Raw genomic sequence first — 26195 nt, 5'->3', positions numbered from 1 at the left:
ATCAACAGCAGCCTTTTAAACTCACCTGAGCTAACAGGTATGTGCGCTGGTTACTCTGCTGCGCTTAAAATTTCTTTTTTGGTTTGCTACAATGCCTTTTCTGAAACGTTGTCTCCTTCTGCTGGAACACTGACTTCTTTCATTTAATGCCTGCAGACTATAAAAGAGAACCCAACCCAAAAAGTTTGGTTGATTAGTCTGTGGCATTCTGTTAAACTGTTGCTTATGGCGGTCTCTGTGAGCTTCTCAGCGACATTCAGCCAGCCAGGTATCCTGCCTGCAGTAGATGGAATGTGGCAATGGAACGCTGGCTGCGCGTGTCATAATAGGCTCTGAGCCTTTATATACCTGTGCACAGCAGCAGCCACCTTCAGTCTGCTGCTGGACAGCCAGCAGCAGCAGCAGCAGGAGAGGTATGTAATCAGGAGCCCTCCTGCTAAGGGTAGACAGCTGCTCGTTCCACCCCACCCCCCGCCTTAATTGGTTCTCCTCCCTTCCAACGGTGTTGAGGCGGGTGGGAACAGCAGGGGGTGAAGGTGCTGTGTTTAAAGAGGTGGAGTTATGCAGATCTAAAACGCGTGGATTGCAGCAGCAGCAAGCCGAAAAGTGCAGGCATGTAAGGGATCTAGAGGTTGACAACATGTCTTCTTAACGGGAGTCCAGGAGCTCATCTCCACAAATGGACTTTTCAGGATCCTTGGGTGGCTCCGTAGTTTGAAACCAATTCTGGTTATCGCTTCTCGGCCTTTTGGCTAAGATCAAGTGTAGTATCTGTTCTTATCAGTTTAATATCTGATACGTCCCCTATCTGGGGACCATATATTAAATGGATTTTTAGAACAGGGAGATGGAAAAAGAGCTTGCTCTGTCCACTCCACGCATTGACCTGGTATTGCAGTATCTCCAGGACCGGTGCACCCCTTCTTTAATGCAGTTTCTAAAATCAGAAAGAATTGAATTCAATGTTTTTTGTTCATTTTGCTTGTTTGTCGGATTTTGGGATGGACTCTTTGGCTTTGCTTTTCTTCTCCTCATTGGATTTTTCATGTTCAAAGTTGCAGAAGCCAGATTACAAGCTCATTTTGGTTCAACTTCAGCAACTGTGCATTGCATTGCCATGTAATGTGATGCAATGCTATCTTTCTAGCTCTCCCTTTTTACTTCCTTTTGGATAAACAGACATATTAGGCAAGCATTTTGGAGCTTTCACCTAAATAACTACAGGTGGTGAGATAAGCTGCACAATATAATTGACCTTTCAGTATATTGTTGCACACACACCATCTATTTAGCAAATGCCCTTGTTATCAACAGCAGCCTTTTAAACTCACCTGAGCTAACAGGTATGTGCGCTGGTTACTCTGCTGCGCTTAAAATTTCTTTTTTGGTTTGCTACAATGCCTTTTCTGAAACGTTGTCTCCTTCTGCTGGAACACTGACTTCTTTCATTTAATGCCTGCAGACTATAAAAGAGAACCCAACCCAAAAAGTTTGGTTGATTAGTCTGTGGCATTCTGTTAAACTGTTGCTTATGGCGGTCTCTGTGAGCTTCTCAGCGACATTCAGCCAGCCAGGTATCCTGCCTGCAGTAGATGGAATGTGGCAATGGAACGCTGGCTGCGCGTGTCATAATAGGCTCTGAGCCTTTATATACCTGTGCACAGCAGCAGCCACCTTCAGTCTGCTGCTGGACAGCCAGCAGCAGCAGCAGCAGGAGAGGTATGTAATCAGGAGCCCTCCTGCTAAGGGTAGACAGCTGCTCGTTCCACCCCACCCCCCGCCTTAATTGGTTCTCCTCCCTTCCAACGGTGTTGAGGCGGGTGGGAACAGCAGGGGGTGAAGGTGCTGTGTTTAAAGAGGTGGAGTTATGCAGATCTAAAACGCGTGGATTGCAGCAGCAGCAAGCCGAAAAGTGCAGGCATGTAAGGGATCTAGAGGTTGACAACATGTCTTCTTAACGGGAGTCCAGGAGCTCATCTCCACAAATGGACTTTTCAGGATCCTTGGGTGGCTCCGTAGTTTGAAACCAATTCTGGTTATCGCTTCTCGGCCTTTTGGCTAAGATCAAGTGTAGTATCTGTTCTTATCAGTTTAATATCTGATACGTCCCCTATCTGGGGACCATATATTAAATGGATTTTTAGAACAGGGAGATGGAAAAAGAGCTTGCTCTGTCCACTCCACGCATTGACCTGGTATTGCAGTATCTCCAGGACCGGTGCACCCCTTCTTTAATGCAGTTTCTAAAATCAGAAAGAATTGAATTCAATGTTTTTTGTTCATTTTGCTTGTTTGTCGGATTTGGGGATGGACTCTTTGGCTTTGCTTTTCTTCTCCTCATTGGATTTTTCATGTTCAAAGTTGCAGAAGCCAGATTACAAGCTCATTTTGGTTCAACTTCAGCAACTGTGCATTGCATTGCCATGTAATGTGATGCAATGCTATCTTTCTAGCTCTCCCTTTTTACTTCCTTTTGGATAAACAGACATATTAGGCAAGCATTTTGGAGCTTTCACCTAAATAACTACAGGTGGTGAGATAAGCTGCACAATATAATTGACCTTTCAGTATATTGTTGCACACACACCATCTATTTAGCAAATGCCCTTGTTATCAACAGCAGCCTTTTAAACTCACCTGAGCTAACAGGTATGTGCGCTGGTTACTCTGCTGCGCTTAAAATTTCTTTTTTGGTTTGCTACAATGCCTTTTCTGAAACGTTGTCTCCTTCTGCTGGAACACTGACTTCTTTCATTTAATGCCTGCAGACTATAAAAGAGAACCCAACCCAAAAAGTTTGGTTGATTAGTCTGTGGCATTCTGTTAAACTGTTGCTTATGGCGGTCTCTGTGAGCTTCTCAGCGACATTCAGCCAGCCAGGTATCCTGCCTGCAGTAGATGGAATGTGGCAATGGAACGCTGGCTGCGCGTGTCATAATAGGCTCTGAGCCTTTATATACCTGTGCACAGCAGCAGCCACCTTCAGTCTGCTGCTGGACAGCCAGCAGCAGCAGCAGCAGGAGAGGTATGTAATCAGGAGCCCTCCTGCTAAGGGTAGACAGCTGCTCGTTCCACCCCACCCCCCGCCTTAATTGGTTCTCCTCCCTTCCAACGGTGTTGAGGCGGGTGGGAACAGCAGGGGGTGAAGGTGCTGTGTTTAAAGAGGTGGAGTTATGCAGATCTAAAACGCGTGGATTGCAGCAGCAGCAAGCCGAAAAGTGCAGGCATGTAAGGGATCTAGAGGTTGACAACATGTCTTCTTAACGGGAGTCCAGGAGCTCATCTCCACAAATGGACTTTTCAGGATCCTTGGGTGGCTCCGTAGTTTGAAACCAATTCTGGTTATCGCTTCTCGGCCTTTTGGCTAAGATCAAGTGTAGTATCTGTTCTTATCAGTTTAATATCTGATACGTCCCCTATCTGGGGACCATATATTAAATGGATTTTTAGAACAGGGAGATGGAAAAAGAGCTTGCTCTGTCCACTCCACGCATTGACCTGGTATTCCAGTATCTCCAGGACCGGTGCACCCCTTCTTTAATGCAGTTTCTAAAATCAGAAAGAATTAAATTCAATGTTTTTTGTTCATTTTGCTTGTTTGTCGGATTTGGGGATGGACTCTTTGGCTTTGCTTTTCTTCTCCTCATTGGATTTTTCATGTTCAAAGTTGCAGAAGGCAGATTACAAGCTCATTTTGGTTCAACTTCAGCAACTGTGCATTGCATTGCCATGTAATGTGATGCAATGCTATCTTTCTAGCTCTCCCTTTTTACTTCCTTTTGGATAAACAGACATATTATTCAAGCATTTTGGAGCTTTCACCTAAATAACTACAGGTGGTGAGATAAGCTGCACAATATAATTGACCTTTCAGTATATTGTTGCACACACACCATCTATTTAGCAAATGCCCTTGTTATCAACAGCAGCCTTTTAAACTCACCTGAGCTAACAGGTATGTGCGCTGGTTACTCTGCTGCGCTTAAAATTTCTTTTTTGGTTTGCTACAATGCCTTTTCTGAAACGTTGTCTCCTTCTGCTGGAACACTGACTTCTTTCATTTAATGCCTGCAGACTATAAAAGAGAACCCAACCCAAAAAGTTTGGTTGATTAGTCTGTGGCATTCTGTTAAACTGTTGCTTATGGCGGTCTCTGTGAGCTTCTCAGCGACATTCAGCCAGCCAGGTATCCTGCCTGCAGTAGATTTAATGTGGCAATGGAACGCTGGCTGCGCGTGTCATAATAGGCTCTGAGCCTTTATATACCTGTGCACAGCAGCAGCCACCTTCAGTCTGCTGCTGGACAGCCAGCAGCAGCAGCAGCAGGAGAGGTATGTAATCAGGAGCCCTCCTGCTAAGGGTAGACAGCTGCTCGTTCCACCCCACCCCCCGCCTTAATTGGTTCTCCTCCCTTCCAACGGTGTTGAGGCGGGTGGGAACAGCAGGGGGTGAAGGTGCTGTGTTTAAAGAGGTGGAGTTATGCAGATCTAAAACGCGTGGATTGCAGCAGCAGCAAGCCGAAAAGTGCAGGCATGTAAGGGATCTAGAGGTTGACAACATGTCTTCTTAACGGGAGTCCAGGAGCTCATCTCCACAAATGGACTTTTCAGGATCCTTGGGTGGCTCCGTAGTTTGAAACCAATTCTGGTTATCGCTTCTCGGCCTTTTGGCTAAGATCAAGTGTAGTATCTGTTCTTATCAGTTTAATATCTGATACGTCCCCTATCTGGGGACCATATATTAAATGGATTTTTAGAACAGGGAGATGGAAAAAGAGCTTGCTCTGTCCACTCCACGCATTGACCTGGTATTGCAGTATCTCCAGGACCGGTGCACCCCTTCTTTAATGCAGTTTCTAAAATCAGAAAGAATTGAATTCAATGTTTTTTGTTCATTTTGCTTGTTTGTCGGATTTGGGGATGGACTCTTTGGCTTTGCTTTTCTTCTCCTCATTGGATTTTTCATGTTCAAAGTTGCAGAAGCCAGATTACAAGCTCATTTTGGTTCAACTTCAGCAACTGTGCATTGCATTGCCATGTAATGTGATGCAATGCTATCTTTCTAGCTCTCCCTTTTTACTTCCTTTTGGATAAACAGACATATTAGGCAAGCATTTTGGAGCTTTCACCTAAATAACTACAGGTGGTGAGATAAGCTGCACAATATAATTGACCTTTCAGTATATTGTTGCACACACACCATCTATTTAGCAAATGCCCTTGTTATCAACAGCAGCCTTTTAAACTCACCTGAGCTAACAGGTATGTGCGCTGGTTACTCTGCTGCGCTTAAAATTTCTTTTTTGGTTTGCTACAATGCCTTTTCTGAAACGTTGTCTCCTTCTGCTGGAACACTGACTTCTTTCATTTAATGCCTGCAGACTATAAAAGAGAACCCAACCCAAAAAGTTTGGTTGATTAGTCTGTGGCATTCTGTTAAACTGTTGCTTATGGCGGTCTCTGTGAGCTTCTCAGCGACATTCAGCCAGCCAGGTATCCTGCCTGCAGTAGATGGAATGTGGCAATGGAACGCTGGCTGCGCGTGTCATAATAGGCTCTGAGCCTTTATATACCTGTGCACAGCAGCAGCCACCTTCAGTCTGCTGCTGGACAGCCAGCAGCAGCAGCAGCAGGAGAGGTATGTAATCAGGAGCCCTCCTGCTAAGGGTAGACAGCTGCTCGTTCCACCCCACCCCCCGCCTTAATTGGTTCTCCTCCCTTCCAACGGTGTTGAGGCGGGTGGGAACAGCAGGGGGTGAAGGTGCTGTGTTTAAAGAGGTGGAGTTATGCAGATCTAAAACGCGTGGATTGCAGCAGCAGCAAGCCGAAAAGTGCAGGCATGTAAGGGATCTAGAGGTTGACAACATGTCTTCTTAACGGGAGTCCAGGAGCTCATCTCCACAAATGGACTTTTCAGGATCCTTGGGTGGCTCCGTAGTTTGAAACCAATTCTGGTTATCGCTTCTCGGCCTTTTGGCTAAGATCAAGTGTAGTATCTGTTCTTATCAGTTTAATATCTGATACGTCCCCTATCTGGGGACCATATATTAAATGGATTTTTAGAACAGGGAGATGGAAAAAGAGCTTGCTCTGTCCACTCCACGCATTGACCTGGTATTGCAGTATCTCCAGGACCGGTGCACCCCTTCTTTAATGCAGTTTCTAAAATCAGAAAGAATTGAATTCAATGTTTTTTGTTCATTTTGCTTGTTTGTCGGATTTGGGGATGGACTCTTTGGCTTTGCTTTTCTTCTCCTCATTGGATTTTTCATGTTCAAAGTTGCAGAAGCCAGATTACAAGCTCATTTTGGTTCAACTTCAGCAACTGTGCATTGCATTGCCATGTAATGTGATGCAATGCTATCTTTCTAGCTCTCCCTTTTTACTTCCTTTTGGATAAACAGACATATTAGGCAAGCATTTTGGAGCTTTCACCTAAATAACTACAGGTGGTGAGATAAGCTGCACAATATAATTGACCTTTCAGTATATTGTTGCACACACACCATCTATTTAGCAAATGCCCTTGTTATCAACAGCAGCCTTTTAAACTCACCTGAGCTAACAGGTATGTGCGCTGGTTACTCTGCTGCGCTTAAAATTTCTTTTTTGGTTTGCTACAATGCCTTTTCTGAAACGTTGTCTCCTTCTGCTGGAACACTGACTTCTTTCATTTAATGCCTGCAGACTATAAAAGAGAACCCAACCCAAAAAGTTTGGTTGATTAGTCTGTGGCATTCTGTTAAACTGTTGCTTATGGCGGTCTCTGTGAGCTTCTCAGCGACATTCAGCCAGCCAGGTATCCTGCCTGCAGTAGATGGAATGTGGCAATGGAACGCTGGCTGCGCGTGTCATAATAGGCTCTGAGCCTTTATATACCTGTGCACAGCAGCAGCCACCTTCAGTCTGCTGCTGGACAGCCAGCAGCAGCAGCAGCAGGAGAGGTATGTAATCAGGAGCCCTCCTGCTAAGGGTAGACAGCTGCTCGTTCCACCCCACCCCCCGCCTTAATTGGTTCTCCTCCCTTCCAACGGTGTTGAGGCGGGTGGGAACAGCAGGGAGTGAAGGTGCTGTGTTTAAAGAGGTGGAGTTATGCAGATCTAAAACGCGTGGATTGCAGCAGCAGCAAGCCGAAAAGTGCAGGCATGTAAGGGATCTAGAGGTTGACAACATGTCTTCTTAACGGGAGTCCAGGAGCTCATCTCCACAAATGGACTTTTCAGGATCCTTGGGTGGCTCCGTAGTTTGAAACCAATTCTGGTTATCGCTTCTCGGCCTTTTGGCTAAGATCAAGTGTAGTATCTGTTCTTATCAGTTTAATATCTGATACGTCCCCTATCTGGGGACCATATATTAAATGGATTTTTAGAACAGGGAGATGGAAAAAGAGCTTGCTCTGTCCACTCCACGCATTGACCTGGTATTGCAGTATCTCCAGGACCGGTGCACCCCTTCTTTAATGCAGTTTCTAAAATCAGAAAGAATTGAATTCAATGTTTTTTGTTCATTTTGCTTGTTTGTCGGATTTGGGGATGGACTCTTTGGCTTTGCTTTTCTTCTCCTCATTGGATTTTTCATGTTCAAAGTTGCAGAAGCCAGATTACAAGCTCATTTTGGTTCAACCTCCGCAACTGTGCATTGCATTGCCATGTAATGTGATGCAATGCTATCTTTCTAGCTCTCCCTTTTTACTTCCTTTTGGATAAACAGACATATTAGGCAAGCATTTTGGAGCTTTCACCTAAATAACTACAGGTGGTGAGATAAGCTGCACAATATAATTGACCTTTCAGTATATTGTTGCACACACACCATCTATTTAGCAAATGCCCTTGTTATCAACAGCAGCCTTTTAAACTCACCTGAGCTAACAGGTATGTGCGCTGGTTACTCTGCTGCGCTTAAAATTTCTTTTTTGGTTTGCTACAATGCCTTTTCTGAAACGTTGTCTCCTTCTGCTGGAACACTGACTTCTTTCATTTAATGCCTGCAGACTATAAAAGAGAACCCAACCCAAAAAGTTTGGTTGATTAGTCTGTGGCATTCTGTTAAACTGTTGCTTATGGCGGTCTCTGTGAGCTTCTCAGCGACATTCAGCCAGCCAGGTATCCTGCCTGCAGTAGATGGAATGTGGCAATGGAACGCTGGCTGCGCGTGTCATAATAGGCTCTGAGCCTTTATATACCTGTGCACAGCAGCAGCCACCTTCAGTCTGCTGCTGGACAGCCAGCAGCAGCAGCAGCAGGAGAGGTATGTAATCAGGAGCCCTCCTGCTAAGGGTAGACAGCTGCTCGTTCCACCCCACCCCCCGCCTTAATTGGTTCTCCACCCTTCCAACGGTGTTGAGGCGGGTGGGAACAGCAGGGGGTGAAGGTGCTGTCTTTAAAGAGGTGGAGTTATGCAGATCTAAAACGCGTGGATTGCAGCAGCAGCAAGCCGAAAAGTGCAGGCATGTAAGGGATCTAGAGGTTGACAACATGTCTTCTTAACGGGAGTCCAGGAGCTCATCTCCACAAATGGACTTTTCAGGATCCTTGGGTGGCTCCGTAGTTTGAAACCAATTCTGGTTATCGCTTCTCGGCCTTTTGGCTAAGATCAAGTGTAGTATCTGTTCTTATCAGTTTAATATCTGATACGTCCCCTATCTGGGGACCATATATTAAATGGATTTTTAGAACAGGGAGATGGAAAAAGAGCTTGCTCTGTCCACTCCACGCATTGACCTGGTATTGCAGTATCTCCAGGACCGGTGCACCCCTTCTTTAATGCAGTTTCTAAAATCAGAAAGAATTGAATTCAATGTTTTTTGTTCATTTTGCTTGTTTGTCGGATTTTGGGATGGACTCTTTGGCTTTGCTTTTCTTCTCCTCATTGGATTTCTCATGTTCAAAGTTGCAGAAGCCAGATTCCAAGCTCATTTTGGTTCAACTTCAGCAACTGTGCATTGCATTGCCATGTAATGTGATGCAATGCTATCTTTCTAGCTCTCCCTTTTTACTTCCTTTTGGATAAACAGACATATTAGGCAAGCATTTTGGAGCTTTCACCTAAATAACTACAGGTGGTGAGATAAGCTGCACAATATAATTGACCTTTCAGTATATTGTTGCACACACACCATCTATTTAGCAAATGCCCTTGTTATCAACAGCAGCCTTTTAAACTCACCTGAGCTAACAGGTATGTGCGCTGGTTACTCTGCTGCGCTTAAAATTTCTTTTTTGGTTTGCTACAATGCCTTTTCTGAAACGTTGTCTCCTTCTGCTGGAACACTGACTTCTTTCATTTAATGCCTGCAGACTATAAAAGAGAACCCAACCCAAAAAGTTTGGTTGATTAGTCTGTGGCATTCTGTTAAACTGTTGCTTATGGCGGTCTCTGTGAGCTTCTCAGCGACATTCAGCCAGCCAGGTATCCTGCCTGCAGTAGATGGAATGTGGCAATGGAACGCTGGCTGCGCGTGTCATAATAGGCTCTGAGCCTTTATATACCTGTGCACAGCAGCAGCCACCTTCAGTCTGCTGCTGGACAGCCAGCAGCAGCAGCAGCAGGAGAGGTATGTAATCAGGAGCCCTCCTGCTAAGGGTAGACAGCTGCTCGTTCCACCCCACCCCCCGCCTTAATTGGTTCTCCACCCTTCCAACGGTGTTGAGGCGGGTGGGAACAGCAGGGGGTGAAGGTGCTGTGTTTAAAGAGGTGGAGTTATGCAGATCTAAAACGCGTGGATTGCAGCAGCAGCAAGCCGAAAAGTGCAGGCATGTAAGGGATCTAGAGGTTGACAACATGTCTTCTTAACGGGAGTCCAGGAGCTCATCTCCACAAATGGACTTTTCAGGATCCTTGGGTGGCTCCGTAGTTTGAAACCAATTCTGGTTATCGCTTCTCGGCCTTTTGGCTAAGATCAAGTGTAGTATCTGTTCTTATCAGTTTAATATCTGATACGTCCCCTATCTGGGGACCATATATTAAATGGATTTTTAGAACAGGGAGATGGAAAAAGAGCTTGCTCTGTCCACTCCACGCATTGACCTGGTATTGCAGTATCTCCAGGACGGGTGCACCCCTTCTTTAATGCAGTTTCTAAAATCAGAAAGAATTGAATTCAATGTTTTTTGTTCATTTTGCTTGTTTGTCGGATTTGGGGATGGACTCTTTGGCTTTGCTTTTCTTCTCCTCATTGGATTTCTCATGTTCAAAGTTGCAGAAGCCAGATTACAAGCTCATTTTGGTTCAACTTCAGCAACTGTGCATTGCATTGCCATGTAATGTGATGCAATGCTATCTTTCTAGCTCTCCCTTTTTACTTCCTTTTGGATAAACAGACATATTAGGCAAGCATTTTGGAGCTTTCACCTAAATAACTACAGGTGGTGAGATAAGCTGCACAATATAATTGACCTTTCAGTATATTGTTGCACACACACCATCTATTTAGCAAATGCCCTTGTTATCAACAGCAGCCTTTTAAACTCACCTGAGCTAACAGGTATGTGCGCTGGTTACTCTGCTGCGCTTAAAATTTCTTTTTTGGTTTGCTACAATGCCTTTTCTGAAACGTTGTCTCCTTCTGCTGGAACACTGACTTCTTTCATTTAATGCCTGCAGACTATAAAAGAGAACCCAACCCAAAAAGTTTGGTTGATTAGTCTGTGGCATTCTGTTAAACTGTTGCTTATGGCGGTCTCTGTGAGCTTCTCAGCGACATTCAGCCAGCCAGGTATCCTGCCTGCAGTAGATGGAATGTGGCAATGGAACGCTGGCTGCGCGTGTCATAATAGGCTCTGAGCCTTTATATACCTGTGCACAGCAGCAGCCACCTTCAGTCTGCTGCTGGACAGCCAGCAGCAGCAGCAGCAGGAGAGGTATGTAATCAGGAGCCCTCCTGCTAAGGGTAGACAGCTGCTCGATCCACCCCACCCCCCGCCTTAATTGGTTCTCCTCCCTTCCAACGGTGTTGAGGTGGGTGGGAACAGCAGGGGGTGAAGGTGCTGTGTTTAAAGAGGTGGAGTTATGCAGATCTAAAACGCGTGGATTGCAGCAGCAGCAAGCCGAAAAGTGCAGGCATGTAAGGGATCTAGAGGTTGACAACATGTCTTCTTAACGGGAGTCCAGGAGCTCATCTCCACAAATGGACTTTTCAGGATCCTTGGGTGGCTCCGTAGTTTGAAACCAATTCTGGTTATCGCTTCTCGGCCTTTTGGCTAAGATCAAGTGTAGTATCTGTTCTTATCAGTTTAATATCTGATACGTCCCCTATCTGGGGACCATATATTAAATGGATTTTTAGAACAGGGAGATGGAAAAAGAGCTTGCTCTGTCCACTCCACGCATTGACCTGGTATTGCAGTATCTCCAGGACCGGTGCACCCCTTCTTTAATGCAGTTTCTAAAATCAGAAAGAATTGAATTCAATGTTTTTTGTTCATTTTGCTTGTTTGTCGGATTTGGGGATGGACTCTTTGGCTTTGCTTTTCTTCTCCTCATTGGATTTTTCATGTTCAAAGTTGCAGAAGCCAGATTACAAGCTCATTTTGGTTCAACCTCCGCAACTGTGCATTGCATTGCCATGTAATGTGATGCAATGCTATCTTTCTAGCTCTCCCTTTTTACTTCCTTTTGGATAAACAGACATATTAGGCAAGCATTTTGGAGCTTTCACCTAAATAACTACAGGTGGTGAGATAAGCTGCACAATATAATTGACCTTTCAGTATATTGTTGCACACACACCATCTATTTAGCAAATGCCCTTGTTATCAACAGCAGCCTTTTAAACTCACCTGAGCTAACAGGTATGTGCGCTGGTTACTCTGCTGCGCTTAAAATTTCTTTTTTGGTTTGCTACAATGCCTTTTCTGAAACGTTGTCTCCTTCTGCTGGAACACTGACTTCTTTCATTTAATGCCTGCAGACTATAAAAGAGAACCCAACCCAAAAAGTTTGGTTGATTAGTCTGTGGCATTCTGTTAAACTGTTGCTTATGGCGGTCTCTGTGAGCTTCTCAGCGACATTCAGCCAGCCAGGTATACTGCCTGCAGTAGATGGAATGTGGCAATGGAACGCTGGCTGCGCGTGTCATAATAGGCTCTGAGCCTTTATATACCTGTGCACAGCAGCAGCCACCTTCAGTCTGCTGCTGGACAGCCAGCAGCAGCAGCAGCAGGAGAGGTATGTAATCAGGAGCCCTCCTGCTAAGGGTAGACAGCTGCTCGTTCCACCCCACCCCCCGCCTTAATTGGTTCTCCTCCCTTCCAACGGTGTTGAGGCGGGTGGGAACAGCAGGGGGTGAAGGTGCTGTGTTTAAAGAGGTGGAGTTATGCAGATCTAAAACGCGTGGATTGCAGCAGCAGCAAGCCGAAAAGTGCAGGCATGTAAGGGATCTAGAGGTTGACAACATGTCTTCTTAACGGGAGTCCAGGAGCTCATCTCCACAAATGGACTTTTCAGGATCCTTGGGTGGCTCCGTAGTTTGAAACCAATTCTGGTTATCGCTTCTCGGCCTTTTGGCTAAGATCAAGTGTAGTATCTGTTCTTATCAGTTTAATATCTGATACGTCCCCTATCTGGGGACCATATATTAAATGGATTTTTAGAACAGGGAGATGGAAAAAGAGCTTGCTCTGTCCACTCCACGCATTGACCTGGTATTGCAGTATCTCCAGGACCGGTGCACCCCTTCTTTAATGCAGTTTCTAAAATCAGAAAGAATTGAATTCAATGTTTTTTGTTCATTTTGCTTGTTTGTCGGATTTGGGGATGGACTCTTTGGCTTTGCTTTTCTTCTCCTCATTGGATTTTTCATGTTCAAAGTTGCAGAAGCCAGATTACAAGCTCATTTTGGTTCAACCTCCGCAACTGTGCATTGCATTGCCATGTAATGTGATGCAATGCTATCTTTCTAGCTCTCCCTTTTTACTTCCTTTTGGATAAACAGACATATTAGGCAAGCATTTTGGAGCTTTCACCTAAATAACTACAGGTGGTGAGATAAGCTGCACAATATAATTGACCTTTCAGTATATTGTTGCACACACACCATCTATTTAGCAAATGCCCTTGTTATCAACAGCAGCCTTTTAAACTCACCTGAGCTAACAGGTATGTGCGCTGGTTACTCTGCTGCGCTTAAAATTTCTCTTTTGGTTTGCTACAATGCCTTTTCTGAAACGTTGTCTCCTTCTGCTGGAACACTGACTTCTTTCATTTAATGCCTGCAGACTATAAAAGAGAACCCAACCCAAAAAGTTTGGTTGATTAGTCTGTGGCATTCTGTTAAACTGTTGCTTATGGCGGTCTCTGTGAGCTTCTCAGCGACATTCAGCCAGCCAGGTATCCTGCCTGCAGTAGATGGAATGTGGCAATGGAACGCTGGCTGCGCGTGTCATAATAGGCTCTGAGCCTTTATATACCTGTGCACAGCAGCAGCCACCTTCAGTCTGCTGCTGGACAGCCAGCAGCAGCAGCAGCAGGAGAGGTATGTAATCAGGAGCCCTCCTGCTAAGGGTAGACAGCTGCTCGTTCCACCCCACCCCCCGCCTTAATTGGTTCTCCTCCCTTCCAACGGTGTTGAGGCGGGTGGGAACAGCAGGGGGTGAAGGTGCTGTGTTTAAAGAGGTGGAGTTATGCAGATCTAAAACGCGTGGATTGCAGCAGCAGCAAGCCGAAAAGTGCAGGCATGTAAGGGATCTAGAGGTTGACAACATGTCTTCTTAACGGGAGTCCAGGAGCTCATCTCCACAAATGGACTTTTCAGGATCCTTGGGTGGCTCCGTAGTTTGAAACCAATTCTGGTTATCGCTTCTCGGCCTTTTGGCTAAGATCAAGTGTAGTATCTGTTCTTATCAGTTTAATATCTGATACGTCCCCTATCTGGGGACCATATATTAAATGGATTTTTAGAACAGGGAGATGGAAAAAGAGCTTGCTCTGTCCACTCCACGCATTGACCTGGTATTGCAGTATCTCCAGGACCGGTGCACCCCTTCTTTAATGCAGTTTCTAAAATCAGAAAGAATTGAATTCAATGTTTTTTGTTCATTTTGCTTGTTTGTCGGATTTGGGGATGGACTCTTTGGCTTTGCTTTTCTTCTCCTCATTGGATTTTTCATGTTCAAAGTTGCAGAAGCCAGATTACAAGCTCATTTTGGTTCAACTTCAGCAACTGTGCATTGCATTGCCATGTAATGTGATGCAATGCTATCTTTCTAGCTCTCCCTTTTTACTTCCTTTTGGATAAACAGACATATTAGGCAAGCATTTTGGAGCTTTCACCTAAATAACTACAGGTGGTGAGATAAGCTGCACAATATAATTGACCTTTCAGTATATTGTTGCACACACACCATCTATTTAGCAAATGCCCTTGTTATCAACAGCAGCCTTTTAAACTCACCTGAGCTAACAGGTATGTGCGCTGGTTACTCTGCTGCGCTTAAAATTTCTTTTTTGGTTTGCTACAATGCCTTTTCTGAAACGTTGTCTCCTTCTGCTGGAACACTGACTTCTTTCATTTAATGCCTGCAGACTATAAAAGAGAACCCAACCCAAAAAGTTTGGTTGATTAGTCTGTGGCATTCTGTTAAACTGTTGCTTATGGCGGTTTCTGTGAGCTTCTCAGCGACATTCAGCCAGCCAGGTATCCTGCCTGCAGTAGATGGAATGTGGTAATGGAACGCTGGCTGCGCGTGTCATAATAGGCTCTGAGCCTTTATATACCTGTGCACAGCAGCAGCCACCTTCAGTCTGCTGCTGGACAGCCAGCAGCAGCAGCAGCAGGAGAGGTATGTAATCAGGTGCCCTCCTGCTAAGGGTAGACAGCTGCTCGATCCACCCCACCCCCCGCCTTAATTGGTTCTCCTCCCTTCCAACGGTGTTGAGGTGGGTGGGAACAGCAGGGGGTGAAGGTGCTGTGTTTAAAGAGGTGGAGTTATGCAGATCTAAAACGCGTGGATTGCAGCAGCAGCAAGCCGAAAAGTGCAGGCATGTAAGGGATCTAGAGGTTGACAACATGTCTTCTTAACGGGAGTCCAGGAGCTCATCTCCACAAATGGACTTTTCAGGATCCTTGGGTGGCTCCGTAGTTTGAAACCAATTCTGGTTATCGCTTCTCGGCCTTTTGGCTAAGATCAAGTGTAGTATCTGTTCTTATCAGTTTAATATCTGATACATCCCCTATCTGGGGACCATATATTAAATGGATTTTTAGAACAGGGAGATGGAAAAAGAGCTTGCTCTGTCCACTCCACGCATTGACCTGGTATTGCAGTATCTCCAGGACCGGTGCACCCCTTCTTTAATGCAGTTTCTAAAATCAGAAAGAATTGAATTCAATGTTTTTTGTTCATTTTGCTTGTTTGTCGGATTTGGGGATGGACTCTTTGGCTTTGCTTTTCTTCTCCTCATTGGATTTTTCATGTTCAAAGTTGCAGAAGCCAGATTACAAGCTCATTTTGGTTCAACCTCCGCAACTGTGCATTGCATTGCCATGTAATGTGATGCAATGCTATCTTTCTAGCTCTCCCTTTTTACTTCCTTTTGGATAAACAGACATATTAGGCAAGCATTTTGGAGCTTTCACCTAAATAACTACAGGTGGTGAGATAAGCTGCACAATATAATTGACCTTTCAGTATATTGTTGCACACACACCATCTATTTAGCAAATGCCCTTGTTATCAACAGCAGCCTTTTAAACTCACCTGAGCTAACAGGTATGTGCGCTGGTTACTCTGCTGCGCTTAAAATTTCTTTTTTGGTTTGCTACAATGCCTTTTCTGAAACGTTGTCTCCTTCTGCTGGAACACTGACTTCTTTCATTTAATGCCTGCAGACTATAAAAGAGAACCCAACCCAAAAAGTTTGGTTGATTAGTCTGTGGCATTCTGTTAAACTGTTGCTTATGGCGGTCTCTGTGAGCTTCTCAGCGACATTCAGCCAGCCAGGTATCCTGCCTGCAGTAGATGGAATGTGGCAATGGAACGCTGGCTGCGCGTGTCATAATAGGCTCTGAGCCTTTATATACCTGTGCACAGCAGCAGCCACCTTCAGTCTGCTGCTGGACAGCCAGCAGCAGCAGCAGCAGGAGAGGTATGTAATCAGGAGCCCTCCTGCTAAGGGTAGACAGCTGCTCGTTCCACCCCACCCCCCGCCTTAATTGGTTCTCCTCCCTTCCAACGGTGTTGAGGCGGGTGGGAACAGCAGGGGGTGAAGGTGCTGTGTTTAAAGAGGTGGAGTTATGCAGATCTAAAACGCGTGGATTGCAGCAGCAGCAAGCCGAAAAGTGCAGGCATGTAAGGGATCAAGAGGTTGACAACATGTCTTCTTAACGGGAGTCCAGGAGCTCATCTCCACAAATGGACTTTTCAGGATCCTTGGGTGGCTCCGTAGTTTGAAACCAATTCTGGTTATCGCTTCTCGGCCTTTTGGCTAAGATCAAGTGTAGTATCTGTTCTTATCAGTTTAATATCTGATACGTCCCCTATCTGGGGACCATATATTAAATGGATTTTTAGAACAAGGAGATGGAAAAAGAGCTTGCTCTGTCCACTCCACGCATTGACCTGGTATTGCAGTATCTCCAGGACCGGTGCACCCCTTCTTTAATGCAGTTTCTAAAATCAGAAAGAATTGAATTCAATGTTTTTTGTTCATTTTGCTTGTTTGTCGGATTTGGGGATGGACTCTTTGGCTTTGCTTTTCTTCTCCTCATTGGATTTTTCATGTTCAAAGTTGCAGAAGCCAGATTACAAGCTCATTTTGGTTCAACCTCCGCAACTGTGCATTGCATTGCCATGTAATGTGATGCAATGCTATCTTTCTAGCTCTCCCTTTTTACTTCCTTTTGGATAAACAGACATATTAGGCAAGCATTTTGGAGCTTTCACCTAAATAACTACAGGTGGTGAGATAAGCTGCACAATATAATTGACCTTTCAGTATATTGTTGCACACACACCATCTATTTAGCAAATGCCCTTGTTATCAACAGCAGCCTTTTAAACTCACCTGAGCTAACAGATATGTGCGCTGGTTACTCTGCTGCGCTTAAAATTTCTCTTTTGGTTTGCTACAATGCCTTTTCTGAAACGTTGTCTCCTTCTGCTGGAACACTGACTTCTTTCATTTAATGCCTGCAGACTATAAAAGAGAACCCAACCCAAAAAGTTTGGTTGATTAGTCTGTGGCATTCTGTTAAACTGTTGCTTATGGCGGTCTCTGTGAGCTTCTCAGCGACATTCAGCCAGCCAGGTATCCTGCCTGCAGTAGATGGAATGTGGCAATGGAACGCTGGCTGCGCGTGTCATAATAGGCTCTGAGCCTTTATATACCTGTGCACAGCAGCAGCCACCTTCAGTCTGCTGCTGGACAGCCAGCAGCAGCAGCAGCAGGAGAGGTATGTAATCAGGAGCCCTCCTGCTAAGGGTAGACAGCTGCTCGTTCCACCCCACCCCCCGCCTTAATTGGTTCTCCTCCCTTCCAACGGTGTTGAGGCGGGTGGGAACAGCAGGGGGTGAAGGTGCTGTGTTTAAAGAGGTGGAGTTATGCAGATCTAAAACGCGTGGATTGCAGCAGCAGCAAGCCGAAAAGTGCAGGCATGTAAGGGATCTAGAGGTTGACAACATGTCTTCTTAACGGGAGTCCAGGAGCTCATCTCCACAAATGGACTTTTCAGGATCCTTGGGTGGCTCCGTAGTTTGAAACCAATTCTGGTTATCGCTTCTCGGCCTTTTGGCTAAGATCAAGTGTAGTATCTGTTCTTATCAGTTTAATATCTGATACGTCCCCTATCTGGGGACCATATATTAAATGGATTTTTAGAACAGGGAGATGGAAAAAGAGCTTGCTCTGTCCACTCCACGCATTGACCTGGTATTGCAGTATCTCCAGGACCGGTGCACCCCTTCTTTAATGCAGTTTCTAAAATCAGAAAGAATTGAATTCAATGTTTTTTGTTCATTTTGCTTGTTTGTCGGATTTGGGGATGGACTCTTTGGCTTTGCTTTTCTTCTCCTCATTGGATTTTTCATGTTCAAAGTTGCAGAAGCCAGATTACAAGCTCATTTTGGTTCAATCTCCGCAACTGTGCATTGCATTGCCATGTAATGTGATGCAATGCTATCTTTCTAGCTCTCCCTTTTTACTTCCTTTTGGATAAACAGACATATTAGGCAAGCATTTTGGAGCTTTCACCTAAATAACTACAGGTGGTGAGATAAGCTGCACAATATAATTGACCTTTCAGTATATTGTTGCACACACACCATCTATTTAGCAAATGCCCTTGTTATCAACAGCAGCCTTTTAAACTCACCTGAGCTAACAGGTATGTGCGCTGGTTACTCTGCTGCGCTTAAAATTTCTTTTTTGGTTTGCTACAATGCCTTTTCTGAAACGTTGTCTCCTTCTGCTGGAACACTGACTTCTTTCATTTAATGCCTGCAGACTATAAAAGAGAACCCAACCCAAAAAGTTTGGTTGATTAGTCTGTGGCATTCTGTTAAACTGTTGCTTATGGCGGTCTCTGTGAGCTTCTCAGCGACATTCAGCCAGCCAGGTATCCTGCCTGCAGTAGATGGAATGTGGCAATGGAACGCTGGCTGCGCGTGTCATAATAGGCTCTGAGCCTTTATATACCTGTGCACAGCAGCAGCCACCTTCAGTCTGCTGCTGGACAGCCAGCAGCAGCAGCAGCAGGAGAGGTATGTAATCAGGAGCCCTCCTGCTAAGGGTAGACAGCTGCTCGTTCCACCCCACCCCCCGCCTTAATTGGTTCTCCTCCCTTCCAACGGTGTTGAGGCGGGTGGGAACAGCAGGGGGTGAAGGTGCTGTGTTTAAAGAGGTGGAGTTATGCAGATCTAAAACGCGTGGATTGCAGCAGCAGCAAGCCGAAAAGTGCAGGCATGTAAGGGATCTAGAGGTTGACAACATGTCTTCTTAACGGGAGTCCAGGAGCTCATCTCCACAAATGGACTTTTCAGGATCCTTGGGTGGCTCCGTAGTTTGAAACCAATTCTGGTTATCGCTTCTCGGCCTTTTGGCTAAGATCAAGTGTAGTATCTGTTCTTATCAGTTTAATATCTGATACGTCCCCTATCTGGGGACCATATATTAAATGGATTTTTAGAACAGGGAGATGGAAAAAGAGCTTGCTCTGTCCACTCCACGCATTGACCTGGTATTGCAGTATCTCCAGGACCGGTGCACCCCTTCTTTAATGCAGTTTCTAAAATCAGAAAGAATTGAATTCAATGTTTTTTGTTCATTTTGCTTGTTTGTCGGATTTGGGGATGGACTCTTTGGCTTTGCTTTTCTTCTCCTCATTGGATTTTTCATGTTCAAAGTTGCAGAAGCCAGATTACAAGCTCATTTTGGTTCAACTTCAGCAACTGTGCATTGCATTGCCATGTAATGTGATGCAATGCTATCTTTCTAGCTCTCCCTTTTTACTTCCTTTTGGATAAACAGACATATTAGGCAAGCATTTTGGAGCTTTCACCTAAATAACTACAGGTGGTGAGATAAGCTGCACAATATAATTGACCTTTCAGTATATTGTTGCACACACACCATCTATTTAGCAAATGCCCTTGTTATCAACAGCAGCCTTTTAAACTCACCTGAGCTAACAGGTATGTGCGCTGGTTACTCTGCTGCGCTTAAAATTTCTCTTTTGGTTTGCTACAATGCCTTTTCTGAAACGTTGTCTCCTTCTGCTGGAACACTGACTTCTTTCATTTAATGCCTGCAGACTATAAAAGAGAACCCAACCCAAAAAGTTTGGTTGATTAGTCTGTGGCATTCTGTTAAACTGTTGCTTATGGCGGTCTCTGTGAGCTTCTCAGCGACATTCAGCCAGCCAGGTATCCTGCCTGCAGTAGATGGAATGTGGCAATGGAACGCTGGCTGCGCGTGTCATAATAGGCTCTGAGCCTTTATATACCTGTGCACAGCAGCAGCCACCTTCAGTCTGCTGCTGGACAGCCAGCAGCAGCAGCAGCAGGAGAGGTATGTAATCAGGAGCCCTCCTGCTAAGGGTAGACAGCTGCTCGTTCCACCCCACCCCCCGCCTTAATTGGTTCTCCTCCCTTCCAACGGTGTTGAGGCGGGTGGGAACAGCAGGGGGTGAAGGTGCTGTGTTTAAAGAGGTGGAGTTATGCAGATCTAAAACGCGTGGATTGCAGCAGCAGCAAGCCGAAAAGTGCAGGCATGTAAGGGATCTAGAGGTTGACAACATGTCTTCTTAACGGGAGTCCAGGAGCTCATCTCCACAAATGGACTTTTCAGGATCCTTGGGTGGCTCCGTAGTTTGAAACCAATTCTGGTTATCGCTTCTCGGCCTTTTGGCTAAGATCAAGTGTAGTATCTGTTCTTATCAGTTTAATATCTGATACGTCCCCTATCTGGGGACCATATATTAAATGGATTTTTAGAACAGGGAGATGGAAAAAGAGCTTGCTCTGTCCACTCCACGCATTGACCTGGTATTGCAGTATCTCCAGGACCGGTGCACCCCTTCTTTAATGCAGTTTCTAAAATCAGAAAGAATTGAATTCAATGTTTTTTGTTCATTTTGCTTGTTTGTCGGATTTGGGGATGGACTCTTTGGCTTTGCTTTTCTTCTCCTCATTGGATTTTTCATGTTCAAAGTTGCAGAAGCCAGATTACAAGCTCATTTTGGTTCAATCTCCGCAACTGTGCATTGCATTGCCATGTAATGTGATGCAATGCTATCTTTCTAGCTCTCCCTTTTTACTTCCTTTTGGATAAACAGACATATTAGGCAAGCATTTTGGAGCTTTCACCTAAATAACTACAGGTGGTGAGATAAGCTGCACAATATAATTGACCTTTCAGTATATTGTTGCACACACACCATCTATTTAGCAAATGCCCTTGTTATCAACAGCAGCCTTTTAAACTCACCTGAGCTAACAGGTATGTGCGCTGGTTACTCTGCTGCGCTTAAAATTTCTTTTTTGGTTTGCTACAATGCCTTTTCTGAAACGTTGTCTCCTTCTGCTGGAACACTGACTTCTTTCATTTAATGCCTGCAGACTATAAAAGAGAACCCAACCCAAAAAGTTTGGTTGATTAGTCTGTGGCATTCTGTTAAACTGTTGCTTATGGCGGTCTCTGTGAGCTTCTCAGCGACATTCAGCCAGCCAGGTATCCTGCCTGCAGTAGATGGAATGTGGCAATGGAACGCTGGCTGCGCGTGTCATAATAGGCTCTGAGCCTTTATATACCTGTGCACAGCAGCAGCCACCTTCAGTCTGCTGCTGGACAGCCAGCAGCAGCAGCAGCAGGAGAGGTATGTAATCAGGAGCCCTCCTGCTAAGGGTAGACAGCTGCTCGTTCCACCCCACCCCCCGCCTTAATTGGTTCTCCTCCCTTCCAACGGTGTTGAGGCGGGTGGGAACAGCAGGGGGTGAAGGTGCTGTGTTTAAAGAGGTGGAGTTATGCAGATCTAAAACGCGTGGATTGCAGCAGCAGCAAGCCGAAAAGTGCAGGCATGTAAGGGATCTAGAGGTTGACAACATGTCTTCTTAACGGGAGTCCAGGAGCTCATCTCCACAAATGGACTTTTCAGGATCCTTGGGTGGCTCCGTAGTTTGAAACCAATTCTGGTTATCGCTTCTCGGCCTTTTGGCTAAGATCAAGTGTAGTATCTGTTCTTATCAGTTTAATATCTGATACGTCCCCTATCTGGGGACCATATATTAAATGGATTTTTAGAACAGGGAGATGGAAAAAGAGCTTGCTCTGTCCACTCCACGCATTGACCTGGTATTGCAGTATCTCCAGGACCGGTGCACCCCTTCTTTAATGCAGTTTCTAAAATCAGAAAGAATTGAATTCAATGTTTTTTGTTCATTTTGCTTGTTTGTCGGATTTGGGGATGGACTCTTTGGCTTTGCTTTTCTTCTCCTCATTGGATTTTTCATGTTCAAAGTTGCAGAAGCCAGATTACAAGCTCATTTTGGTTCAACTTCAGCAACTGTGCATTGCATTGCCATGTAATGTGATGCAATGCTATCTTTCTAGCTCTCCCTTTTTACTTCCTTTTGGATAAACAGACATATTAGGCAAGCATTTTGGAGCTTTCACCTAAATAACTACAGGTGGTGAGATAAGCTGCACAATATAATTGACCTTTCAGTATATTGTTGCACACACACCATCTATTTAGCAAATGCCCTTGTTATCAACAGCAGCCTTTTAAACTCACCTGAGCTAACAGGTATGTGCGCTGGTTACTCTGCTGCGCTTAAAATTTCTTTTTTGGTTTGCTACAATGCCTTTTCTGAAACGTTGTCTCCTTCTGCTGGAACACTGACTTCTTTCATTTAATGCCTGCAGACTATAAAAGAGAACCCAACCCAAAAAGTTTGGTTGATTAGTCTGTGGCATTCTGTTAAACTGTTGCTTATGGCGGTCTCTGTGAGCTTCTCAGCGACATTCAGCCAGCCAGGTATCCTGCCTGCAGTAGATGGAATGTGGCAATGGAACGCTGGCTGCACGTGTCATAATAGGCTCTGAGCCTTTATATACCTGTGCACAGCAGCAGCCACCTTCAGTCTGCTGCTGGACAGCCAGCAGCAGCAGCAGCAGGAGAGGTATGTAATCAGGAGCCCTCCTGCTAAGGGTAGACAGCTGCTCGTTCCACCCCACCCCCCGCCTTAATTGGTTCTCCTCCCTTCCAACGGTGTTGAGGCGGGTGGGAACAGCAGGGGGTGAAGGTGCTGTGTTTAAAGAGGTGGAGTTATGCAGATCTAAAACGCGTGGATTGCAGCAGCAGCAAGCCGAAAAGTGCAGGCATGTAAGGGATCTAGAGGTTGACAACATGTCTTCTTAACGGGAGTCCAGGAGCTCATCTCCACAAATGGACTTTTCAGGATCCTTGGGTGGCTCCGTAGTTTGAAACCAATTCTGGTTATCGCTTCTCGGCCTTTTGGCTAAGATCAAGTGTAGTATCTGTTCTTATCAGTTTAATATCTGATACGTCCCCTATCTGGGGACCATATATTAAATGGATTTTTAGAACAGGGAGATGGAAAAAGAGCTTGCTCTGTCCACTCCACGCATTGACCTGGTATTGCAGTATCTCCAGGACCGGTGCACCCCTTCTTTAATGCAGTTTCTAAAATCAGAAAGAATTGAATTCAATGTTTTTTGTTCATTTTGCTTGTTTGTCGGATTTGGGGATGGACTCTTTGGCTTTGCTTTTCTTCTCCTCATTGGATTTTTCATGTTCAAAGTTGCAGAAGCCAGATTACAAGCTCATTTTGGTTCAACTTCAGCAACTGTGCATTGCATTGCCATGTAATGTGATGCAATGCTATCTTTCTAGCTCTCCCTTTTTACTTCCTTTTGGATAAACAGACATATTAGGCAAGCATTTTGGAGCTTTCACCTAAATAACTACAGGTGGTGAGATAAGCTGCACAATATAATTGACCTTTCAGTATATTGTTGCACACACACCATCTATTTAGCAAATGCCCTTGTTATCAACAGCAGCCTTTTAAACTCACCTGAGCTAACAGGTATGTGCGCTGGTTACTCTGCTGCGCTTAAAATTTCTTTTTTGGTTTGCTACAATGCCTTTTCTGAAACGTTGTCTCCTTCTGCTGGAACACTGACTTCTTTCATTTAATGCCTGCAGACTATAAAAGAGAACCCAACCCAAAAAGTTTGGTTGATTAGTCTGTGGCATTCTGTTAAACTGTTGCTTATGGCGGTCTCTGTGAGCTTCTCAGCGACATTCAGCCAGCCAGGTATCCTGCCTGCAGTAGATGGAATGTGGCAATGGAACGCTGGCTGCACGTGTCATAATAGGCTCTGAGCCTTTATATACCTGTGCACAGCAGCAGCCACCTTCAGTCTGCTGCTGGACAGCCAGCAGCAGCAGCAGCAGGAGAGGTATGTAATCAGGAGCCCTCCTGCTAAGGGTAGACAGCTGCTCGTTCCACCCCACCCCCCGCCTTAATTGGTTCTCCTCCCTTCCAACGGTGTTGAGGCGGGTGGGAACAGCAGGGGGTGAAGGTGCTGTGTTTAAAGAGGTGGAGTTATGCAGATCTAAAACGCGTGGATTGCAGCAGCAGCAAGCCGAAAAGTGCAGGCATGTAAGGGATCTAGAGGTTGACAACATGTCTTCTTAACGGGAGTCCAGGAGCTCATCTCCACAAATGGACTTTTCAGGATCCTTGGGTGGCTCCGTAGTTTGAAACCAATTCTGGTTATCGCTTCTCGGCCTTTTGGCTAAGATCAAGTGTAGTATCTGTTCTTATCAGTTTAATATCTGATACGTCCCCTATCTGGGGACCATATATTAAATGGATTTTTAGAACAGGGAGATGGAAAAAGAGCTTGCTCTGTCCACTCCACGCATTGACCTGGTATTGCAGTATCTCCAGGACCGGTGCACCCCTTCTTTAATGCAGTTTCTAAAATCAGAAAGAATTGAATTCAATGTTTTTTGTTCATTTTGCTTGTTTGTCGGATTTGGGGATGGACTCTTTGGCTTTGCTTTTCTTCTCCTCATTGGATTTTTCATGTTCAAAGTTGCAGAAGCCAGATTACAAGCTCATTTTGGTTCAACTTCAGCAACTGTGCATTGCATTGCCATGTAATGTGATGCAATGCTATCTTTCTAGCTCTCCCTTTTTACTTCCTTTTGGATAAACAGACATATTAGGCAAGCATTTTGGAGCTTTCACCTAAATAACTACAGGTGGTGAGATAAGCTGCACAATATAATTGACCTTTCAGTATATTGTTGCACACACACCATCTATTTAGCAAATGCCCTTGTTATCAACAGCAGCCTTTTAAACTCACCTGAGCTAACAGGTATGTGCGCTGGTTACTCTGCTGCGCTTAAAATTTCTTTTTTGGTTTGCTACAATGCCTTTTCTGAAACGTTGTCTCCTTCTGCTGGAACACTGACTTCTTTCATTTAATGCCTGCAGACTATAAAAGAGAACCCAACCCAAAAAGTTTGGTTGATTAGTCTGTGGCATTCTGTTAAACTGTTGCTTATGGCGGTCTCTGTGAGCTTCTCAGCGACATTCAGCCAGCCAGGTATCCTGCCTGCAGTAGATGGAATGTGGCAATGGAACGCTGGCTGCGCGTGTCATAATAGGCTCTGAGCCTTTATATACCTGTGCACAGCAGCAGCCACCTTCAGTCTGCTGCTGGACAGCCAGCAGCAGCAGCAGCAGGAGAGGTATGTAATCAGGAGCCCTCCTGCTAAGGGTAGACAGCTGCTCGTTCCACCCCACCCCCCGCCTTAATTGGTTCTTCTCCCTTCCAACGGTGTTGAGGCGGGTGGGAACAGCAGGGGGTGAAGGTGCTGTGTTTAAAGAGGTGGAGTTATGCAGATCTAAAACGCGTGGATTGCAGCAGCAGCAAGCCGAAAAGTGCAGGCATGTAAGGGATCTAGAGGTTGACAACATGTCTTCTTAACGGGAGTCCAGGAGCTCATCTCCACAAATGGACTTTTCAGGATCCTTGGGTGGCTCCGTAGTTTGAAACCAATTCTGGTTATCGCTTCTCGGCCTTTTGGCTAAGATCAAGTGTAGTATCTGTTCTTATCAGTTTAATATCTGATACGTCCCCTATCTGGGGACCATATATTAAATGGATTTTTAGAACAGGGAGATGGAAAAAGAGCTTGCTCTGTCCACTCCACGCATTGACCTGGTATTGCAGTATCTCCAGGACCGGTGCACCCCTTCTTTAATGCAGTTTCTAAAATCAGAAAGAATTGAATTCAATGTTTTTTGTTCATTTTGCTTGTTTGTCGGATTTGGGGATGGACTCTTTGGCTTTGCTTTTCTTCTCCTCATTGGATTTTTCATGTTCAAAGTTGCAGAAGCCAGATTACAAGCTCATTTTGGTTCAACTTCAGCAACTGTGCATTGCATTGCCATGTAATGTGATGCAATGCTATCTTTCTAGCTCTCCCTTTTTACTTCCTTTTGGATAAACAGACATATTAGGCAAGCATTTTGGAGCTTTCACCTAAATAACTACAGGTGGTGAGATAAGCTGCACAATATAATTGACCTTTCAGTATATTGTTGCACACACACCATCTATTTAGCAAATGCCCTTGTTATCAACAGCAGCCTTTTAAACTCACCTGAGCTAACAGGTATGTGCGCTGGTTACTCTGCTGCGCTTAAAATTTCT

At 45.0% G+C, this 26195-nt stretch overlaps 20 non-coding genes across 20 annotated transcripts; all 20 read left to right on the top strand.

Moving 5' to 3' along the window:
• Positions 1-732: 732 nt before the first annotated feature.
• On the top strand, positions 733-923 carry LOC141192903 (U2 spliceosomal RNA). Its single transcript, XR_012266207.1, has one exon. It is a non-coding gene; the product is annotated as a U2 spliceosomal RNA (small nuclear RNA).
• A 1115-nt stretch (positions 924-2038) lies between these two features.
• On the top strand, positions 2039-2229 carry LOC141192902 (U2 spliceosomal RNA). The gene has a single exon (XR_012266206.1). It is a non-coding gene; the product is annotated as a U2 spliceosomal RNA (small nuclear RNA).
• A 1115-nt stretch (positions 2230-3344) lies between these two features.
• Positions 3345-3535, top strand: LOC141193063 (U2 spliceosomal RNA). Its single transcript, XR_012266361.1, has one exon. It is a non-coding gene; the product is annotated as a U2 spliceosomal RNA (small nuclear RNA).
• Positions 3536-4650: 1115 nt separating this feature from the next.
• LOC141192901 (U2 spliceosomal RNA) lies at positions 4651-4841 on the top strand. The gene has a single exon (XR_012266205.1). It is a non-coding gene; the product is annotated as a U2 spliceosomal RNA (small nuclear RNA).
• A 1115-nt stretch (positions 4842-5956) lies between these two features.
• LOC141192900 (U2 spliceosomal RNA) lies at positions 5957-6147 on the top strand. Its single transcript, XR_012266204.1, has one exon. It is a non-coding gene; the product is annotated as a U2 spliceosomal RNA (small nuclear RNA).
• A 1115-nt stretch (positions 6148-7262) lies between these two features.
• Positions 7263-7453, top strand: LOC141192899 (U2 spliceosomal RNA). Its single transcript, XR_012266203.1, has one exon. It is a non-coding gene; the product is annotated as a U2 spliceosomal RNA (small nuclear RNA).
• A 1115-nt stretch (positions 7454-8568) lies between these two features.
• LOC141192898 (U2 spliceosomal RNA) lies at positions 8569-8759 on the top strand. The gene has a single exon (XR_012266202.1). It is a non-coding gene; the product is annotated as a U2 spliceosomal RNA (small nuclear RNA).
• A 1115-nt stretch (positions 8760-9874) lies between these two features.
• LOC141193090 (U2 spliceosomal RNA) lies at positions 9875-10065 on the top strand. Its single transcript, XR_012266388.1, has one exon. It is a non-coding gene; the product is annotated as a U2 spliceosomal RNA (small nuclear RNA).
• A 1115-nt stretch (positions 10066-11180) lies between these two features.
• LOC141192896 (U2 spliceosomal RNA) lies at positions 11181-11371 on the top strand. The gene has a single exon (XR_012266200.1). It is a non-coding gene; the product is annotated as a U2 spliceosomal RNA (small nuclear RNA).
• A 1115-nt stretch (positions 11372-12486) lies between these two features.
• On the top strand, positions 12487-12677 carry LOC141192895 (U2 spliceosomal RNA). Its single transcript, XR_012266199.1, has one exon. It is a non-coding gene; the product is annotated as a U2 spliceosomal RNA (small nuclear RNA).
• Positions 12678-13792: 1115 nt separating this feature from the next.
• Positions 13793-13983, top strand: LOC141192894 (U2 spliceosomal RNA). Its single transcript, XR_012266198.1, has one exon. It is a non-coding gene; the product is annotated as a U2 spliceosomal RNA (small nuclear RNA).
• A 1115-nt stretch (positions 13984-15098) lies between these two features.
• LOC141193071 (U2 spliceosomal RNA) lies at positions 15099-15289 on the top strand. Its single transcript, XR_012266369.1, has one exon. It is a non-coding gene; the product is annotated as a U2 spliceosomal RNA (small nuclear RNA).
• Positions 15290-16404: 1115 nt separating this feature from the next.
• On the top strand, positions 16405-16595 carry LOC141192725 (U2 spliceosomal RNA). Its single transcript, XR_012266033.1, has one exon. It is a non-coding gene; the product is annotated as a U2 spliceosomal RNA (small nuclear RNA).
• A 1115-nt stretch (positions 16596-17710) lies between these two features.
• LOC141192893 (U2 spliceosomal RNA) lies at positions 17711-17901 on the top strand. The gene has a single exon (XR_012266197.1). It is a non-coding gene; the product is annotated as a U2 spliceosomal RNA (small nuclear RNA).
• Positions 17902-19016: 1115 nt separating this feature from the next.
• On the top strand, positions 19017-19207 carry LOC141192892 (U2 spliceosomal RNA). Its single transcript, XR_012266196.1, has one exon. It is a non-coding gene; the product is annotated as a U2 spliceosomal RNA (small nuclear RNA).
• Positions 19208-20322: 1115 nt separating this feature from the next.
• On the top strand, positions 20323-20513 carry LOC141192891 (U2 spliceosomal RNA). Its single transcript, XR_012266195.1, has one exon. It is a non-coding gene; the product is annotated as a U2 spliceosomal RNA (small nuclear RNA).
• Positions 20514-21628: 1115 nt separating this feature from the next.
• Positions 21629-21819, top strand: LOC141192890 (U2 spliceosomal RNA). Its single transcript, XR_012266194.1, has one exon. It is a non-coding gene; the product is annotated as a U2 spliceosomal RNA (small nuclear RNA).
• A 1115-nt stretch (positions 21820-22934) lies between these two features.
• LOC141192889 (U2 spliceosomal RNA) lies at positions 22935-23125 on the top strand. Its single transcript, XR_012266193.1, has one exon. It is a non-coding gene; the product is annotated as a U2 spliceosomal RNA (small nuclear RNA).
• Positions 23126-24240: 1115 nt separating this feature from the next.
• LOC141192888 (U2 spliceosomal RNA) lies at positions 24241-24431 on the top strand. Its single transcript, XR_012266192.1, has one exon. It is a non-coding gene; the product is annotated as a U2 spliceosomal RNA (small nuclear RNA).
• Positions 24432-25546: 1115 nt separating this feature from the next.
• Positions 25547-25737, top strand: LOC141192887 (U2 spliceosomal RNA). The gene has a single exon (XR_012266191.1). It is a non-coding gene; the product is annotated as a U2 spliceosomal RNA (small nuclear RNA).
• Positions 25738-26195: the final 458 nt, after the last annotated feature.

The sequence above is a fragment of the Phyllobates terribilis genome, unplaced genomic scaffold, assembly GCF_046119375.1.
Source record: "Phyllobates terribilis strain yellow unplaced genomic scaffold, ASM4611937v1 Scaffold_63__1_contigs__length_7903474, whole genome shotgun sequence".
NCBI lineage: Eukaryota > Metazoa > Chordata > Amphibia > Anura > Dendrobatidae > Phyllobates > Phyllobates terribilis.
This window is presented reverse-complemented; position numbering and strand designations above follow the sequence as displayed.